The sequence below is a fragment of the Giraffa tippelskirchi genome, chromosome 3 (assembly GCF_054371585.1).
Source record: "Giraffa tippelskirchi isolate mGirTip1 chromosome 3, T2T-mGirTip1v1.2.pri, whole genome shotgun sequence".
Lineage (NCBI taxonomy): Eukaryota > Metazoa > Chordata > Mammalia > Artiodactyla > Giraffidae > Giraffa > Giraffa tippelskirchi.
This window is the reverse complement of record NC_137277.1, coordinates 139453607-139460597: the sequence shown is the minus strand read 5'-3', so window position 1 is coordinate 139460597 and position 6991 is coordinate 139453607. Positions and strand designations below refer to the sequence as shown.

Genomic DNA, 6991 nt, shown 5'->3' with positions numbered 1-6991 from the left:
CCAGCCTAGCATTTCTCATGATGTACTCTGCATTTAAGTTAAATAAGCAGGGTGACAATATGCAGCCTTGACGTACTCCTTTTCCTCTTTGGAACCAGTCTGTTGTTCCATGTCCAGTTCTAACTGTTGCTTCCTGACCTGCATACAGGTTTCTCAAGAGACAGGTCAGATAGTCTGGTATTCCCATCTCTTTCAGAATTTTCCACCGTTTATTATCCACACAGTCAAAGGCTTTGGCATAGTCGATAAAGCAGAAATAGATGTTTTTCTGAAACTCACTCGCTTTTTCAATGATCCAGCGGATGTTGGCAATTTGATCTCTGGTTCCTCTGCCTTTTCTAAATTGTCCAATAGTGCCTAACAAATAGTAGATACTGAAGGAATATTTTCCCACTTGCTATCCTGTAATTCTGTGATTGCTAATTTTTATCCCCATTTTACAGATGATGAAATTAACCTGAGACCACATAGCCAAGGAAGGCCAAAAAGAAAGAAAGAAAGGAAGTGAAGTCACTCAGTCATGTCCAACTCTTTGGGACCCCGTGAACTATAGTCTACCAGGCTCCTCCGTCCATGGGATTCTCCAAGCAAGAGTACTGGATTGGGTTGCCATTTCCTTCTCCAGGGGATCTTCCCAACCCAGGGATCGAACCCTGGTCTCCCACATTGCAGGCAGACGCTTTACCCTCTGAGCCACCAGGAAAGCCCAGAGAAGGCCAAACTGAGTTTTGAATCTAGGCAATCTTGACCCCAGAGCCCTCCAGCCTAAAGGTAATTTTTAGAGTTAAATTGCAATGGTGAAATTATGAGTCAAAAAGCAGACTAAAGTAATAAAAGTATTAGCAGCGAGATAGCACTTTAGAGAATTATCTCATTAACTGTCTGAGATGGTAGCATGTTAAGAATATCAGAGAATTTAGTTGGCAGAAGACTTAATTTTTCCTTGAATCTTTCTGAATGTTTTTATCTCAACCACACCATTTCCCAAACATCTACAAACAAGCAGCACAGATATATTACAGCACAAGAAATGAGTTTCAATAATAATCACAACATTAGCAGGAGAGTTAAGACATTCTTAAGAAACTTTCAGTTCATTGACAAATAAGGTCCAGTGTGCCAAAGACACTGATGTAATGCTGGAAAATGGTGTAAAATAATATTATAAGCATGATTTCAATATCGAATAATGAGACATGTCAGTTAATGACAGAACTACATCCAACATTAGGGCTACCATAGACTCCCAGTCTGGATTAGAAGCTCTCATTCTATCCTTGTTATCTGATGTGACTTGATGCTTCAACTAGGTTTTACTAAAGCTATATTCTTCAACACAGACAAAAAAAAAATCTCACAGAAGCAATGTTTACATCAGACCCTCTTTTTTTTTTTTTCTTAAGGTTTGACGAAATCTTTATTTATTTATTAAGTAAATTTATTTATTTTAGTTGGGGGCTAATTACTTTACAATATTGTAGTGGTTTTTGCCATACATTGACATGAATCAGCCATGGGTTTACATGTGTTCCCCATCCTGAACCCCCCTCCCACCTCCCTCCCCATCCCATCCCTCTGGGTCATCCCATTGCCCCAGCCCTGAGCATTTGTCTCGTGCATCAAACATGGAATGGTGTTCTGTTTCACATATGATAATATACATGTTTCAAAGCTATTGTCCCCAGAACATCCCACCCTCACCTTCTCCCTCAGAGTCCATAAGACTGTTCTATGCATCTGTGTCTCTTATTCTGTGATGAAATCTTTAAAATATTTATGGACAGGAAACCAATTAAGAATGTTCCGCTGAGTTTGGGCAAAGAAAGTTAGCCACTCGCTGAACCCGGGGTCATCTGTTTCCAGAAAGGGGATTAGGTAGGACTCCTCAAACCAATTTTACAGACATTTATAAATAGGAACCAGCTACTTGGGAAGCCAGCCCCACAAAGCAGAAGCTGGTGCTCAGAGGCACAGCCCAGCGCTGTCCTTCCCCCACAGGACAATTCAATTGAACATCTCTCACTTCCTTCCCTACTAACTCAGCAGTTCTCAGAAAGGAAATGGCAACAAGTGCTTTCTCATTCATCAAAACTAAAGGCAGTCTTAAAAAACAAACTGGAGTGGGCATTTCAGAAATTCTTCAACCTAGGTCAGTTTTAAACTATTGATCACTCCTCAAGGGTGGTGGTTAATTTATTAAAAGAAAAAAGGCATCTGGAAGAGTGACTATTGCCACCCAGAATATTACCATTCAGTGAAATAAAGATTCATCACTCTGCCCAGCCAGTTAGATCATAAGGACTATATTGCTGATTCTTGACTATAGTTACAAGATTACTTCAAGGTGTTGCTTCTAAGACTAGTTTTCTGTGGGGTTTCCTCATTTTCATAGCCCAAACATAGACTTATTCTGAGATGATAAGTTTATGCCCAGAATTTCAACACCACTACTCTGCATAAAGAAGATACTGCTTAGTGAGATCCAGAACAATATAGAAGTGCATCCATTAAAATCTTGTGCATAAGTTTCGCCAGGACCCACTACCCATGCTCACTACTAGGTTCTGGTTTCTGGGCCTCCAATGGTCATTTTCACTTTCATGGTACTATCCATCTATTTTAAAACTATTACATCTATTGTAAACTATTACAACATCAAGAAAACACCTGGCCAAGGCCTGTTTGATACTAGACATATTGTGTGGTGAAATTAACAATTAAGAAAACTAACAAGAACTACAGTGTTCTCATGTTACAGAGATAATCCACTTTGTAGCATAATTGGCAAGATCCAAAAAAAGGCCTTGTGTGCTCAGTTGTGTCTGACTCTTTGTGACCCCATGGATTGTAGCCCACCAGGCTCCTCTGTCCACGGGATTTTCCAGGCAAGAATACTAGAATGAGTTGCCATTTCCTACTCCCAAGAAATCTTATCAACCCAGGAACCAAACCCTTGTCTCTTGTGTCTCCTGTATTAGCAGACAGATTCTTTACTACTGTACAACCTGGGAAGCCCAGTAAGTGCAGTGACATTTTATCTGATCTCTAATGTCTAATTGTGTGGGGGCAGTGAGGTTAGTTTGTGAGGAATAACTTTGTAGTTTCCCTTGGGAAGAAATGCATCCCTGGATGAGTTAATTCAACTCAGCTACATTATCTTTTTAATGACAGAGTGAATGACTTTGACTTATGTGTTCTAAACTTTCAAGTGTACCACACATGTAAATGTCTGCCTGAATTTAACAAAATATTATTGGCAACTGATTGAACTCAAAACTAATAAAATTATTTCTTTATTGGTGGAAGGTTTATCTAACTGGAGTATATATCATACTCCTTATCCTTAAAAGGATGTTGCAGAAAATGCTACAAATCATGCATACAAATTGAGCATAAGAAGGCTTCTGTAAAATGAAAAAGTCCTTTTCATACTATATACCTAGATGCTTTAGAAAGAAATTTTTGTTTACTAATGTTTCTCAGCATCCTATGTTGCTGTAGACTTAATGTTTGTGTCCTTAGTGTTTGTGTTAAAATCTAGTCACCAATGTTTTAGTATTTGGAGCTGAGATCTTTGAAAGATGCTTAGGTATAGAAGACAGAGCCCTTATAGGTGTAATTAATCCTCTTATTAAAAAAAGACACCAGGGAGCTTCCTTGCTCCTCTCACCATGTAAGGTCACAACAGAAAGACAGATGTCTGTGAGCCAGGAGGCAGGTTCTCACCAGATACCAAATCTGCCAATACCTTGATCTTGGACTTTCTAGCCAACAGAATTGTGAAATATTTATATTTCTCAATTACTATTGTTTAGAAATTAAGCCACCAGTTTATGGTATTCTGTTATAGCAGCCCCTACAGACTAAGACATTTATAAAAAAATAATAAACAAATGACCATTTTATTAAAAAAAAACACAAAAAACAGCTATCCTGGATTCAGAGTCCTGTTTCTTGCTCTAGCTGGCCCTACAATAAGCATGTGACAGTTTGCCCTAACATCATGCCTGACACCTGTTGGAATGGAAGACTTGATGACTCTTTATGAAATTTTGATTTATTATCTCAGTTTCTCTATAATAAAAATAAATATGTGTTCTTATTTCTGAGCATTATGACATTGGTACATGTGCTCTTCTTTCACACACATGTGCACACATACACCAATAAACCAATAGGAAGAGATGGCAAATATTCCTATAATCTAAATAAGAGATTTTCCTGTATGAACATAGAGTATTCCAGTTGCAAAGATGCTTATAGATAAATGTACTCTAACCCCTTAATTTTGTATGTGAAAAATACAGGCCCACAGATGTGAACAGAATTACTACCTACAGCCCCTAATGAATTAATGGATCTCAGTACTAATCATCAAAGGCTGCTAATATATAACAAGAGAGACAACTAATCCAAACCAATTGAATCAAAATCTCTGAAGGTGGGATTCAGGCATAAATATATTTTAAACCCTTTAGATAATATGTGCAACCAAGTTTGAGAACCAAAACAGGTTAGAAGATTTCTGTCACTGTTGTTCAGAATATTTCCCTTCTTTTTCATATACCTGTTAAAAGTCTGGAACAGTACATATTTTCTTTATATCAGCTTGGAAAATCCAAGATAAACAGATAAATTTCTAAAAGTAAAGTTACTCAGTGTATAGTTAAGTCTCCTGATATGTATAGTTAGACTTCCATATCTGCAAGTTCTGTATCTAGAGATTCAACCAACCTTGGAGGCACATAGGTTATATAGAACAGGGAAGCCTGGTGTGCTGCAGTCCATAGGGTTGCAAAGAGTCCAATACAACTTAGCTACTGAACAACAACAACAAATGTGACAAAGACAGGGAAAAAAAGCCGCTAGGTCGGTGGTTTGATTGGCTTTTAAATGCTATATGTAAGAAAGAAAAACCAAGGAGAAACAAAGACAGGAGAATAACAACAACTATGTGCCAGCAGTGGGACTGCATCAGTAAAACTAATACAAACAAAATCCCTGTCTTTGTAGAACTTACATTCTAAGGTAAATAACAGGCAATAGACCAAATAATGCATGCATGCATTGGAGAAGGAAATGGCATCCCACTCCAGTATTCGTGCCTGGAGAATCCCAGGGACAGAGGAGCCTGGTTGGCTGCTGTCTATGGGGTCACACAGAGTTGGACACAACTGAAGCGACTTAGCAGCAGCAGCAGCAGACCAAATAAATCAGTAAAATTTTATTTGTGGTTCAGTTACTCAGTCATGTCCGACTCTTTGGAACCCCATGCACAGCAGCAAGCCAGGCTTCCCTATCCTTCACCATCTTCTGGAGCTTGTTCAAACTCAAGTCCATTGAGTCGGTGATGCCATCCAACCATCTCATCCTCTGTTGTCCCCTTCTTCTCTTGTCTTCAGTCTTTCCCAGCATCAGGGTCTTTTCAAATGACTCAGTTCTTTGAATCAGGTGGCCAAAGAGTTGGAGCTTCACCTTCAGCATCAGTCCTTCCAATGAATATTCAGGGTTGATTTCCTTTAGAATTGACTGGTTGGATCTCCTTGCAGTCCAAGGGACTCTCAAAAGTCTTCTCCAGTATCACAGTTCAAAAGCATCAATTCTCTGGTGCTCAGCCTTCTTTGTGGTCCAGCTCTCACATCCATACATGATTGCTGAAAAAAACCATAGCTTTGACTATATGGACCTTTCTTGGCAAAGTGATGTCTCTGCTTTGCAATATGCTATCTAGGTTTGTCATAGCTTTTCTTCCAAGGAGCAAGTGTCTTTTAATCTCATGGCTACAGTCACCATCTACAATGATTTTGGAGCCCAAGAAAATAAAGTATCTCACCTTTCCATTGTTTCCCAATCTATTTGCCATGAACTGATGGGACTGGGTGCCATGATTTTAGTTTTTTGAATGTTGAGTTTTAAGCCAGCCTTTTCACTTTCCTCTTTCACCTTCATTAAGAGGCTCTTTAGTTCCTTCTCGCTTTCTTCTATAAGGGTGGTGTCATGTGCATATCTGAGGTTATTTATATTTCTCCCAGCAATATTGATTCCAGCTTCTGCTTGATCCAGCCCAGCATTTCTCATGATGTACTCTGCATATAAGTTAAATAAACAGGGGGACAATATACAGCCTTGACGTACTCCTTTTCCTATTTGGAACCAGTCTGTTGATCCATGTCCAGTTCTAACTGTTGCTTCTTGATCTGCAGACAGGTTTCCCAGGAGACAGGTAAGGTGATGTGGTATTCCCATCTTTTGAAGAATTTTTCACAGTTTGTTGTGATCCACACAGTCAAAGGCTTTAGCGTAGTCAGTGAAGCAGATATAGATGTTTTTCTGGAATTCTCTTGCTTTTTCTGTAATCCTACTGCTGCTGCTGCTGCTAAGTCGCTTCAGTCATGTCCGACTCTGTGCGACCCCATAGACGGCAGCCCACCAGGCTCCTTCGTCTCTGGGATTCTCCAGGCAAGAATATTGGAGTGGGTTGCCATTTCCTTCTCCAGTGCATGAAAGTGAAAAGTGAAAGTGAAGTCGCTCAGTCGTGTGTGACTCTTCGCGACCCCATGGGCTGCAGCCTACCAGGCTCCTCTGTCCGTGGGGTTTCCCAGGCAAGAGTACTGTCGGTAATTTGATCTCTGGTTCCTCTGCCTTTTCTGAATTCAGCTGAAACATCTGGAAGTTCTTGGTTCACATACCGTTGAAGCCTAGCTTGGAGGATTTTGAGCATCACTTTGCTAGCATGTGAAATGAGTGCAGTTGTGTGGTGGTTTGAACATTCTTTGGCGTTGCCCTTCTTTGGGATTGAAATGAAAACTGACTTTTCCAGTCCTGTGGCCATTGCTGAGTTTTCCAGATTTGCTGGCAGCACTTTCAGGACATCATCTTTTAAGATTTGAAACAGCTCAGTTGGAATTCCACCACCTCCACTATCTTTGTTCACAGTGATGCTTCCTAAGGCCCACTTGACTGCACATTCCAGGATGTCTGGCTCTAGGTG

General features: G+C 39.9%; 1 long non-coding RNA gene across 1 annotated transcript in view; it reads left to right on the top strand.

Annotated features, from left to right (window-relative positions):
* The window catches only part of LOC145542491 (uncharacterized), a 62068-nt gene that overhangs the window by 3225 nt on the left and 51852 nt on the right, over window positions 1–6991 (top strand). The window contains exon 2 of the long non-coding RNA XR_014079900.1: window positions 444–771. This is a non-coding gene — a long non-coding RNA (uncharacterized LOC145542491). The remainder of the gene's footprint in view (window positions 1–443; window positions 772–6991) is intronic.